We start from the raw sequence: 13240 nt of genomic DNA, 5'->3' as shown, positions 1-13240 counted from the left end.
TCAGATGCTTTCCCAAGCTGAGGTTTCCAGATGGGGAGGAATATCCTCTTGGCTTTTGTCTTTGAAACCCAGGACAGAGTTACCATCGCATACAGTCAATGTTTGAAGTAAAGTCTAAGCAAAATATTCCTATATTTGTCATACAGGAGAGTCATAAAAAACTTCCTTATTGCAAAAGCTTTGCTTTAGGAGTATAGGGCAATGCTGTGTAGGAGTTTTATATAGATATAGGTTTTGTCATCCTATAAGTGCATTTGTTCTGCTGTTTCCTGGTAGGCTCAGTGAGTAATCTTCATTCTAAATCTCAGTCCTTTCATCTATAAGATATAGGCAAAGGCTTCATCTCTCTCTCTCTCTCTCTCTCTCTCTCTCTCTCTGTCTCTGTCTCTCTCTCTCTCTCTCTCTCTCTGTTTCTCTCTCTCTCTGTTTCTCTCTCTCTCTGTTTCTCTCTCTCTCTCTCTCTCTCTCTCTCTGTTTCTCTCTCTCTCTGTTTCTCTCTCTCTCTCTCTCTCTCTGTTTCTCTCTCTCTCTCTCTCTGTTTCTCTCTCTCTCTCTCTCTGTTTCTCTCTCTCTCTCTCTCTCTCTCTCTCTCTCTCTCTCTCTCTCTCTCTCTCTTTTGTCTTTTTCTTTTTTATCGGTACCGGGGATCAAACTCACAACTGCCTGCTTGCAAGGCAGGTGCTTATGCCGCTGAGCTAAATCCCCAGCCCAAGGCTTCATCTCTTGAGCCTTAGTACTTTAACCTTCAATGTTTCTCTGAATGTGAAATTGATTTCTCCATGTGTTCTTAAGTTGGGAAACCAGAATAAAGTTTATTCCCCATACAAAACATCTCATTTGTATTAGTCAAATTTTGTTTTATTTTTCTAGCTTCAATTGCACTTATCAATGATGATTTTTTTCAGCTTTTAATTTGGCGATATACTGAATCTGAACACAATTAGCTTCTTTATAATTGGAAATGAGAACAGGATCCCGGGGATGTTCTATATCCATGCTGCTCTTCTCTCCCATAAGAAACAGTCTCCTTAACTGATGCTCTGTTGTCAGGGCCGTAACAATGGGAATGAAATGGAAATGGAAACTTTTTAAATGGTATCTCCTTCTCAAAACACCTCCGTCAGAGCAAAATAGTCCTTCCTGCCTCTGTCTGAGTATCTGACACCTGCACCTGACACTTCTGTATTCACACAGTCACCAGTCTTGGGGTTGTGGGAATCTTCCTAACTTTTAATTTAGAGTCATCGTTGTGGCATGAGGGGTCCCTGAGGCTGGCACCATGCCTCACCCCTTCCCTCTCCACCTCAACATTTTAACAGTGCAAGAAGTTTCCTTTGGGGTCACCGCTCCATCAGTTTTGCTCCCTCTGGCTTAGTGTCATTATCATTAGTGTCCCCATCATCCCAAATACTGTCTTGTCACCTTCTTTCCTTTCCTAACACAATTCAGAAGCAAAATGTGCTCTACAGATTGTATCTTTTTCCCCAAGTGTATTCTCTATATTTTATTTTTAATAGCATATATTAATGTTATGCATTAATGTGATTCACCATATTTCAGCCCATACATAGAGCATGCACTGATTAACTCCAGCCTCTCTTTATCCACTCTATACTCAATCACCTTCACAACCTCTAATAATTTCTATTCTACATTTTGACACTCAGATGAACATGTTTTAGCTTCCACACATGAAAGAGAACATGTGATATTGATTGTTGTTTTATATCTTGTAGCTAACCTGTCCTTCAGTTCCATTCAGTTTGCTGCAAAGGACAGAATTTCAACCTTTTTATGGCTGAATAATATTCATGTGCATGTATGTGTATATATGTGTTTGTGTGTGTGCATGGCCTTTCCGCCAACTCATCTGTTGATAGACACCTAGGCTGATATCACATCTTTGCTATTGTGATTAATGTTGCAATAAACATAGCTGGGTTTTTTAATGCCAATTTCATTTATTTTGACTATACATTCAGAAGTGGAATTGTCAGTTCAAATGGTAGCTGTATTTTTAGTTATTTTAAGAACTCAATACTGTTCTTCTTGGATCCCTTTATAAAAATCAACTCAAAATTAGTCAAAGACCTCAGTATTAGACTCAAAACTGTGAAACAATTAGAAGAAAACATAAGGAAGCACTTCAAAGTGTTGAGATTGGCAGTGATTTTTGTTTTTGGATATGACTCAAACCTCACGAAACAAAAGTAAATCTAGATTTTAAATGAGACTACATCAAAGTCAAAAGCTTCTGCACACAAATACCATGTCACTCCTGCCAAGGTGTAAAGAGTAGAGTGGTCCACTCATCTTCAGCCATGAGAAAAATGCTACCACCACTTCGTGGTGAGGGCACGTCACCAACTGAGCTAGGGCTTATGTTATGCCAAATACTATATACATGTTCATGCCTTGGTTATAGTCTCCCTCCTGATACAGATAGAAAAATGGATTATTATAGAGCATGGTAAGTTTCCTACACTTATAATTCAAATAACCAGAGCTGATCTTTTGCCCTTGTTTTGCTTGATTCCACGGTCCCCTCTCACTGTCTTATACTGTCAATAGAGCTCTACTGAAGCTCAGATAAACCCCTACCTTCTTCCTCCCAAAACACAACGTCTTTTCAAGATATTAGTTCTAGCACTGAAGGACAAACCAGAAAAGAAAGGAGTTAGGCCTTACGTGGCCAATTTTATCTTGTGGCTTTGACTATATCATTTAGTAATTTATCTTTCTTTCTTTCTTGCTTGCTTGCTTGCTTTCTTATTGGTGTTTTTAAGAATCAAAAAGTAGAGTTACTTTCTCTAGGTGAAAGAAGATGATAGGCAGTCAACATAACTCAATGACTTATGGAATATAATAAATCATGGTATGATCAGAAGTCTTTAAATCTACAAATCAGTTGAATGAATACTTGACAACACTGATATATTCAAAATCAATAGGTTCAGTAAGATATAATTTGAGATAGATATAAGAGAAAATAAAAATAATTGAAGAGAATCTATCAAAGATATAACAAGATTTTGGGTTTTGTAATTTGCTGGATAGGATGTTAATTACCCAGGTGAAAACGAACAGATAAATGACTGGAAGATAAACAAAATCACCAAGTTAAGTCTGATTTATCTAAAGGAACCAGTCCCAGAGGTAACTGCCTGTGTAAATATGGAACTCAGGGAAGAAGTCAACACTAGCCACAATGATTTGATAATCTGCAGTCACTAGACTCTAAAGTTGGGTTGCTTCAGGGATAGATCCCAAGACCTCAGCTTTTGATACTTACACCTAATATGATCATTTAGGGATGTAAGATAGACAAACAAGAGATATGATATGCCAAAGAGACTGAAAGCAGCATGATCAATTGGTCATGGTATGACACCTCCAAATCTTTGAGCCAAAAATAAACCTCTCCTCTTTCTAAGTTGATTACTCAAATAATTTTAAAGTAAATGAAACATGACTAATGTGACATTACAAAAGAACTTGGCTGATTTCAAATTCTTATACTTTCCATTATACTTTAATCTTGTCACTGATCGTAAAAATAAATGAGGTGGGCAGATAGGACAAGGGTAGCCTGGGAGGAGAGATGCATAAGTGAATGAATTCAAGTGATTTGAGGAACATTTTCCACATAGTGCGTGGTTTTACTGAGAAGTTGACAACACTCTGTATGCCCAGAAAATAATGCAAAGAAGACTTTATTCCTGATGAAAAATTTCAACCATCACTCTAAGAATGCTTTGCACCCCATTTTCAGCACACATGCCTACTCAGAACTAATACTAATTAACTTGTTCTATGTAAAGCACTTAGAAGGTAGCAGAGACCCGTGGCAATGTAGATCCAGAGTAAATAAAGCTGCTTTCTGTCTATCTGTTGCTGACTTTCCCAACTGCTGTTCTGATTTGACTGGGGAAAGAAAGACTTGTCAAGCAAGTAAGGCATGATTTCTCCTTTACAGATACGAATTTGTCTTGCTGATCATTAATCCTGTGTTCTCAAATGCTTACGGAGTTCTTTTTATTGTTTTTGTCCCATCACTTGCTAAATACGGATGCTGTTTGTCAGCAGGTCATTCCCGTGAAGTTTTGTTTTGTTTTGTTTTGTTTTGTTTCTCTTTGGAGGAAAAAAGGAAAACTACTGATAGGAAAAAGGGGTGCGAGGGTATAGATGGTTTATTTCATTAGGCAGCCAGCCTACAAGCCAAGTCTTTTAAGAGTATTGGATGCAGGGATTTGAAGTGGAGCAAAGGAATGTGAAAAATAGAAATAATTATTTTAGTGGGCTAACAATTATTCACTTGTTTCTACCAAAAGATCTTGCATCATTTGCTTTCGTGTTTAAGATACAGATTTACAAAAAACAATTTACAAAAATAATGCAGTCTCTCATTTCCTGGCCTCCTATAGTTACATGGCTTCCTGTCCCCTCTCTGACCATTAACTTTGCCTCAGATTTTTCAAGCTGTTTTCCCCCACAAGTCTAATGAGGCACAGTCTTTTTCATCTAATGTGTCTATTTCCCTGCAGTCTTGGGTATAGTTTGTTCTTCTGACCGTCCTTTTGTAAGTCGCACTGTTTGCCCATGTTTGATCGGAGGACAGTTTGCTGTGAGCACTCCTTACTCCGATTTCCATGACTATATCCCTAGCTTCTTTGTTCACACATACAGAATGTAATACATATTTTCCTGTCTTTATAATGAGTTGGATTTTTAATTATTCCAATAATACTATCTTCAAGGTGGCTGCTATACTGCATCCTCCCCCTCTGAGGGATACTCATAGGTGAGAGGAGAAAGATCTCTACAGCAAGAACTGATCAGGGGAAACACAAATCCATTTGGAACAAGATTATAAAAACATGAATAAGCTCAAAACAACAGGTTCAGAGAACTAAGTGTATTCATTATGTTCATGGAGACCCACAATGCCATCATGTCTGTTCTTGTTGGAGTAATTCCTTGTGGGGTCATGTGGGCCTTTGCTTATTAGCCTACCAATCTGCTTGCTGGGGTCTTCTTCCCTGGATTTAGTAGGCTAAACAAAAGAATCTGACAAGTTTCAGGTTGACTATATGCACCCATTGTTGGTGGCCTTGACATACAAACATTTATTTTTCAGAAATGAAGGTTATGAAATAGAAACTAGAACTTTTCATTAGGAAGACCCAATCGCTCTTTCCCATGTCTCCCAGCTCTTATCATACTTAACCCTCCTGCTAAGCCTTTCTGGAGCCTCTCTGGTGATTTCTTCCATCTTTATCTCTGAACTCTTTTGTCATTCTGGATATTTATCCATTGTGGGTGTTTCTCCATCTTAATACTAACATTTAATAATTGTCTAATTACCATATGCCAGACAATTTCCTAAGGCATTTTATATGTATTAATTCATCAAATAGTCTTTGAATTAGGTTATATTATCATATCTCTGCCTTACAGGTAAAAACAAAAAAAAACTCTGAAACATGGAGTGATAAAATAAATTGTTCCATATCATACCTAACAAATGTCAGGACAAGGATTTTAACTCAAGCTTTAGTTCCAATATTAATTTCCAAGTTCTTAATATATTCAGTATATTTAGATAAATTCCCCCATTTTACCAGTGAAATCTTGATGCTTTATCTAAAATTTAACAATTTTAAACTGAAAAATTGACTATGAATTTATTTTAAATATTAGAAATAATAGCTTTCTGTGGTTGAATTCATGTTACAAGCTTGTAAATCACATGTCTTCCTGGCTTCATATTGAGGAGTCCTTTATCTTCTTGAATTTGAATGCTGAGCTTTAGCGGGAGGGATCAGTGAGTCTTTTTCTCTCCTTTTCTCTTCTTTCTTTATATTTTTGGTCACCTGTTCCATCTACTTTCTTCTTTCCAAGTGTTTTTGTTTATCTTTAATAATTCTCTGGCATTTTATGAGTTATATACTTAAAGCTGTAATGTTTTTTCAATGATACATTCTGCTCAGCTATAAATCGAAGTGTAAAGGCTGTCACATGAAATAAAGGTGACGGGGCTGGGGATTTAGCTCAGCGGCATAAGCGCCTGCCTTAAAAGCAGGCAGTCGTGAGTTCGATCCCCAGTACCAATAAAAAGGAAAAAGACAAAAAAAAAAGAAAGAAAAAGAAATAAAGGTGACATATACCACACTAGACCTGGGAGAGATGCTATCTACACACTACAAAATGAAGCCCTTTGTGAGATCCTGCCACACTTCAGTGGCCCTTCAGCTTTTCCTAGTATAGCAATGTTAACTTAAAAATGAATTGGATCAAGTGCTTGACAATCCTTGTGGAATGCCACTGAAATCCTGTTGAGAAAGACCTGAGCTGGAAATGGCAGGGAGGTTCCAGAAATGGAGGGAAAATATTTCACAGATCTGTACAGAGGAAACACAACTATAGGTACCTCCTATGTCTCTGTATAGAAGACAGTACAGGCTTCATTAACAATATACACAAGCACATCAAAGTAGGAGACAATCTTTAAAAAGAAAGTACTTCAGAAGACATAGGAATATGTAAAAATTATTTTTAAACTGTATATAAGTCATATATGGTTCAAAATATAATTATCACTGCTAACAAATTAGTACACTAGAATGCAACAGAGAAAAAAGAACTAATTTCTACTTATAGAATCACAAACTAATCATTTAAAACGTATGAAACAATTCATTTCTGTACTTTGCCTTTCTGTTCTCCTAAAGTCTTGTGAACATTTGTATGTAGTATCACAATAGGTCTATCAAGCTATCTTTCTCCCACAAAGGCTTCAGAGAATAACAATAATGTCACTTTCGTTTTTAAATCTTAGCTTCATAGCAACCAGTAACTACTCTGTGCTGAAGACCCAAAGAAAGCAAAATAAATACAAATCATCAAGAGAATGATATCAGTGAATTGTAAGTTAAAGAATTGTGACTTGACACTTATCAGAATTAAAGACTGGTTTACAGTCTTCTATAGGAGAGATGGTGGCTGTGAGCGGTGTTCCATTTGCAACACTGAAGACCAGTCTGGGGAGAGCCAGTTTCTGTGTGGCTTCTCTGTCATGTGTGTGATAAGGTTAATTGCCATTCTAAGAATAGTGAGCAGCAGCAATACCAGGTGCACAGGTCTCTGACACTCACAATACAGAAGTTAGATCATCCCCTCCCACTTCTGTCTGAATTCAGAACCAGCAGGACAAGTCCATTGTGCATATTAAGTGTTACAAGCTTAAATCAGTCAAGTTTTTGAGTCAGTACAACTTCCCTCAACTCCCCTTCTTGAAAGCAGATTACGTTGCCAAGTCTGTAAGTGGACATGCTAGGGGTGTAGAGATGTATGGTGGAGTGTGGAAGCAAGATCATAGAAAAGATCATCAGACTACTTAACTTTATTCAAGGGAGACCCTAAATTTCAATAATCCAAAAATTTAAAGTGGTGAGCACTGCTGAAAACATTCAGAATGCAGCCTGAGTGCATGCAGGCAGGAGAGACAGAGCAGGGGTCTGTCACACAAGACTCCTGCTATTTCCCCTGAGTAGATCATTCATGCTCTGGAAGACATGGACATGGCAAAGCCTAGAGGCATCTATAAGAGGTTTTTCACATTGTGTAAGCGCTCAGAGGACTGTTGGCAACAAGGCCATGACTTTTTCTACAGCAGAGAACCTTACTGTGAGAACTGACTCATGCCTGTTCTCTTCTGGGTACTTGGCGGTTACAAGCTGGTTTTGAGCACTTGAATCTTAGTAGTTTCTTTTAGAGATCATCACTCCCTCGGGCCTCACTTCACTCGGGTCCTTGGCTATCTATACACACTGACAACTTTGATAAAGGCAAGCACTGCCCCAGCTGCCCACTGCTGCAATGCCATACGTGTCCTACATTATTACTGGGTGAATTCACTGCTGTGATTCCTGTCTCCATCTTCTATTCAACACTGCTCATCCTCTTCATCTCACCCACTCACATCTAACTGTGCTTGGCTTTCAAGTTCTGATTCCAATATCACGCAAGCCTTGAACCCCTTTATCTCCTTCACAAAGAAATGCGTCTTTATCCTCAGTGGAGCCCAATGGCTCATGAGCTGTATTTATTGAGTTCCTGCCCATTGCCTCATAACTAATTCTGTATTTATATACATCCCTCCGCCCCAACATGCTGTTTCTCAGAAGACGTGGTCATGGCAATCGTATTTATAACTCCTGTGCCTCATAGCCAGTGTTCAGTGGAAATCTGTTGACGAGAAAGAGTGAAAGTTCAGCTATGTATCAACATGGTTATCCTCTCCTGTTGCCCCTGGCTTCAGCTTTATGTGTGAGTTTAAGGAAAGACACTCCGAACGCATTGCATAATTTTGCTCTAATGAGTGCATGCTAAACACTGGCTAGTGCTAATTAATTAGTAAACTCACCAGTAATTTACATCTACTTTATAGCTCTGTCATGATTAATTTCATTCTCATGAATTTCTTTTAGTTATTGCCATGGTGGAGGGAAGGAAGGGAGGAAAACAAAGAAGGAAAAAAGGAGGAGGGAGAAACAATCTCTGGTCTATGTGTTTCAGCTTTGCATCTAGACAGAAGGAGCTCATGGCTCATCTCTTGGTGACGTTTATGCTCTGAATGTGTCATTCTTGGCTCCTACACAAATTTATTAGGTTAACCCAAAACACTTTGAAGAGTGAAGCCCAGCTCGGTCTTCCATCAGGTAACTCTCGCTTGCACCATTTAGATATTTTCATTCTTGTTCATTCATTTATTCAAAGCATACTTTAACAGTCACAATTTGTCTAGCACTGTATGGACACCAGGAACACTAGTATAATTCTAACACTGTAAGTCTAGCATTATAATTATAACATTATAGTTCAAAGACCATGTGGTCTGCATAAAGAGTAGGTTATGTTTTTTTTTTTTAAAATACACTTCATTGGCAATAATTGATTAAAGATCAACTTAAATATGTACTGTAAATGGTTTAGAAATTAAGCTGGCCTCACTCCTAGTCTACTGTGGTGTTTTGTAATTTTCCCTTTCCTCTAATTTCAGTGTTCTCTTCTCCTCCCTGAGCATTCTTGCCTCTGTAAAAAGTCCTTATAAACACACTGCCTGAATTTTCTATCTCCGTCCTTTCCTTATCTCTTCCATAATTAATGACAAGCTATACTTAGCCTCTCTTCTTCCAGAGAAGGAAAAGGAGAATGTAAAGGGCAGAAATAGCATTCTTTACAGCAGAAACAGAGGTGGTGGATCCAGCAATGCCTGTGTAATCAGGATAGGGACCCCAAATTCAACCAGCTTGGCTTCCAGTGGGGAAAGACACGTGAGAACAGCTGTACCCTCTGCATGGATGGGCTGTAATATGAACATTGTTATGGAGGAGGGTGGCACTTGTGAGAATCTGGCCACACAAACAGGGCTGAGTCCTTCAGATGATCACAGAGCTATGGCCCAGGAGGGGTGGGAGACAGACACCATGGAATGAGGTTGGGGGTGGCAGAGCCTTATCCCACTCCTCCTGTAAGCCTCTTTTTCAGAACTGGTGTCAGTGCCAGCTCTTGCTGCTGTCTTCCCTAAATGAACAGTCCTCATACTCTTGGCAGTCATTTCTAGCTCCTGGAAATAGACTTCCCATCTTTTTTGTTACTTAATGAGTCCAAAATTGGACCAGATGCCTTGGTGTATTCTAATCACCACCTCAAAAAGGCACACATCCCAGTACTGATGGAATGGCTCTCTGCACACAGCTGAAGGTACTAGCACTCACCATCAGGGCAGCACACTGAACCTGAAACGTAAACATTCTTTTCTGAAGAGGAACAGATCTTTTTTCTCTGCCATATTAACTAATTAAGCACCATTGAAACTGTACTTAGCTGGAGCATTATTTCTACCCAGTGCATCAATTAGGCACATTAAATTTCATGTTTTCATATTGAAGCCCAATTGCCTAATCTTTTGGAATTTCTCCTGTGAAATATTTCTCAGTTTTCTGTATTTTAATATTAGTAGGAAATACCAAAAAAAAAAAAAAAAAATTCACATGGCCCCCTGTGGCCCCTTTCTCTAAAAATAAAGAAATCAAGAAAGAAGTATAACAGAAAGTAAAGATTCACAGTAAATAAATTCACAAAATTAGGGAAAGTTTTAGTTTTCCCTTTTGTTTTTGAAATTAGTCCTCCTCTACACCCATAAAAGACAAAGATATGGAAACAAGGACAAGTCAGATGACTTTCTTATGTCCACTAGCCATGCCAATAGTAAAAATGCTCATAGCTTCCATTAGTATAAAGATCAAAATGCTTTGGAATCAGAAAGAGAAAAGACAGAGGGCAGGGGGTACTCTCAGCACAGACGCTCAGCTCTCTGTCCTTGTGGAAGTGACTTCTCTGGGTGTCAGCTTCTGCAAGACAGCAGTAATAAGACCCATCTTGCAAAAGTTAGTAGTAGAGGAAATAAAAGTGCCTATTATATCATCTGGTCTCTGTAAGACATTTGACGACAATGACAACGAGGGTAATGATGATACGGTGTCACATTAATTGATACCTATCTTTTAAACAGGAGTGCACCGTCTTTTTCAGGAGGTGCCAGTTGGTCAATATTTAGACTTTGTGGCTCTTGAGGCCACATTCTCTGTCAGTACAGCAGGGAAGCAATCACAGTAAATAGATAAGTAAATGATCATGACTGTATTTGTGGATGACAAATACATATTTCAGGGTCGACTTGAACAGCAGGCTCTAGTTTGTGGACCTCTGTCTCTATAACTCCACAAGTTATTAATTCATTTAACCTATAGTTATTTGGGTGCCCACAAGGAGCTAACAACTTTAAATGAACTAGCAACAGTGAGAGCTAACAACTCTGGGATATAGCAATAAACAAGATAAAAAAGAAAAAATGTACATTGTAATGTCTATCTATATTTGTTTTTGTAAAGATAGTAAAAGTGTAAGAACATTAAGGAAGTAAACAAGGAAAACGTGACATAGTGACAGGACGATGCTTAGAAACAGAGCGGAAAAGGATGACAGGCAGACAGTAAGTGTGAAACTTCTAGCTGTAGTAGAATGTAGAATATCACAGCAGTCATTTCCTATCAGGCTTTCATTGATCTTATTGGACTTTTTATCTTGGGATTTTGGTCAAAATTTCTCAAGATTCTTGTTTCCAGAGAACTAAGGCGAGCTTTACAGTACTGATCTCATGATCAAGTGTTTCCAGACGGAAACCCTTGAGACACACACAAGGTGCCAAAGTCAAGCAAATACAGCAGAACTTGTTCCTCAGCATTACCTGGAGCTGTGACAGGCTATTGAGACACTCCCTTCTGGAAACGTACTAGAGTCCTATGTGAGTAGAGGGAGTCATTCTATAGTAAAGAGTCTCTCAAATAGTGAGAAAAATCACATAGATATCTGCAATTGATCAAGCCAGGAGACACAGTTTTTAAAATCCACATAGTTTGCTCTGTCAAAAGCTCTAGAAAGAAAACATTATAATCTTTATTTCATATATGAAGTTTGGAAAGTTGTTACTTGTCACAGAGTTATTTGATTTTAAATCTGTCTGGCTCTAAAGCTGTCCACTCATTCTTGGCATTTCCACAAAGAATTCCAAAGGATTGCTGTATTTCTTTCTACACTTTCTATTCTGGTGTCCACTGTCTATTACTGGTTGACTACTGATTCCTAAGCTTACCTGAAATTTATCCATGGGCATAATGCTAGTAAAGAATGTTGCCAGACGACTGGACTCAAAAATCCAGCTCTATTGAATTTACTTGTTTCCTTTTCCAGCTAGACCAATAGGAATTTAATTTTAAAATAATCAAATGTGTTTGACATGATTTATTTTCACAAATCTATGCTGCCTCACAGCAATTAAATTGCACTCATCCAAATGTAATGCTGAGCAGCACCTTAAGTATCAGCTTAAATTATCCTCCTGTTGAAAATAATAGAACTTCCTTGGTCCACATTCACTCATGCTTTATTTAAAAAATAATGGGATTTTACTTCCAGTTTTATAATCTCTATTATATCTCTTGCTTAAAAAGACTCAAAATAGGTTTAATATGTGTTACTAAGTGAAATGATGGCATCGCTAATCAAGTGTACCACTCCAAGATCTAACTATCAATACCTGATGTTTCATCTAATTATATCCTTTCCAAATCATTATAATGCATCTGTAGGACTGGCTGTCTCATTTTTCTCTTGAAGTTTAACAATATAACCATAGGAGATGATGAGTATGATGAGAAGTGATTACATATACATTTCTATTCATGAAAACTTTTGTTCTAGCAAAGTTCCTCCAACCTTTTTATCCTTCTTTTCCTCATTCATACCTAGGCTAGGAATCTGGCTGTGCTTTAGAACCAATTACATATATTTCTCATCTTTAAAGCAGTGAAAAGTTGAGGCAGAGGCAGGAATAGATGTTGAAAGTCTAAGAGTAAAGGGATAAGAAGATTCTCAAATAATAATTTCCAATGCTTACAAATAGCAATGAGGAAACCAAACTGAGTTTTTAAACATTTATTATGAATCAGACTCTGTAGTGAGAGTTATACATAGGGAAATTATGGCTTGGGAAAATTAAGTAACTTCCTGAGGGAACAAAATGAAGAAAGGGATGGAGATAAAGTTTATTTTAAAAATAAAATTTTCAATAAAGTTTTATTCAGCATCCATGTGGATTTTTCACCCAACTTATCTTCCTAGGCATTAAATAACTGCTCAAGTAATGATTCCCTCTTTATGAGGAAAGTTATTGTGTAAGATATTCTTTTCTCTTTGAGCACATAGCAGCAATACCCCTGTCTTAGTTTTTATTCATCACTGAGACAAAATACCTGGCACCCAAATTTAGGGAAGGAAAACTTTATTTCTTACAGTTCTTGGAGGTTTCAGTCCATACTCAGTTGCCTCCAAGGCAGAGTGGCATGGCAGGGCTGCAGTTCAAGGCTGGTTGCAAACATCAAAGCACAGGAAAAAGAGAGAGACACACCTTCCTTCCACTATTACACAGTATGTTGGCTCCTCCCCTAGGCGGGTGAAGCACTCACACCACCAATCTGAGGGCTACACAATGAACCAATCACAAATGCTAAATTTGTTTGAGTGCATAATTCATGAGGTTTGGGGGTCACTGACATAAATCTCTTTGCATTTCAGTCGTTTCACTTTTTATTGTCTTTGAATGATTGTACTTAACTAA

General features: G+C 38.0%; 1 protein-coding gene across 2 annotated transcripts in view; it reads right to left on the bottom strand.

Annotated features, from left to right (window-relative positions):
• Positions 1 to 13240, bottom strand: part of Agbl1 (AGBL carboxypeptidase 1) — a 775775-nt gene that overhangs the window by 168718 nt on the left and 593817 nt on the right. The gene's annotated exons all lie outside the window — the stretch shown is intronic.

The sequence above is a fragment of the Cavia porcellus genome, unplaced genomic scaffold, assembly GCF_034190915.1.
Source record: "Cavia porcellus strain 051 isolate PalLab524CR breed Dunkin Hartley unplaced genomic scaffold, mCavPor4.1 scaffold_6, whole genome shotgun sequence".
Taxonomy (NCBI): Eukaryota; Metazoa; Chordata; class Mammalia; order Rodentia; family Caviidae; genus Cavia; species Cavia porcellus.
The sequence above is the reverse complement of the archived record's forward strand: the minus strand, read 5'-3'. Positions and strand labels throughout refer to the sequence as shown.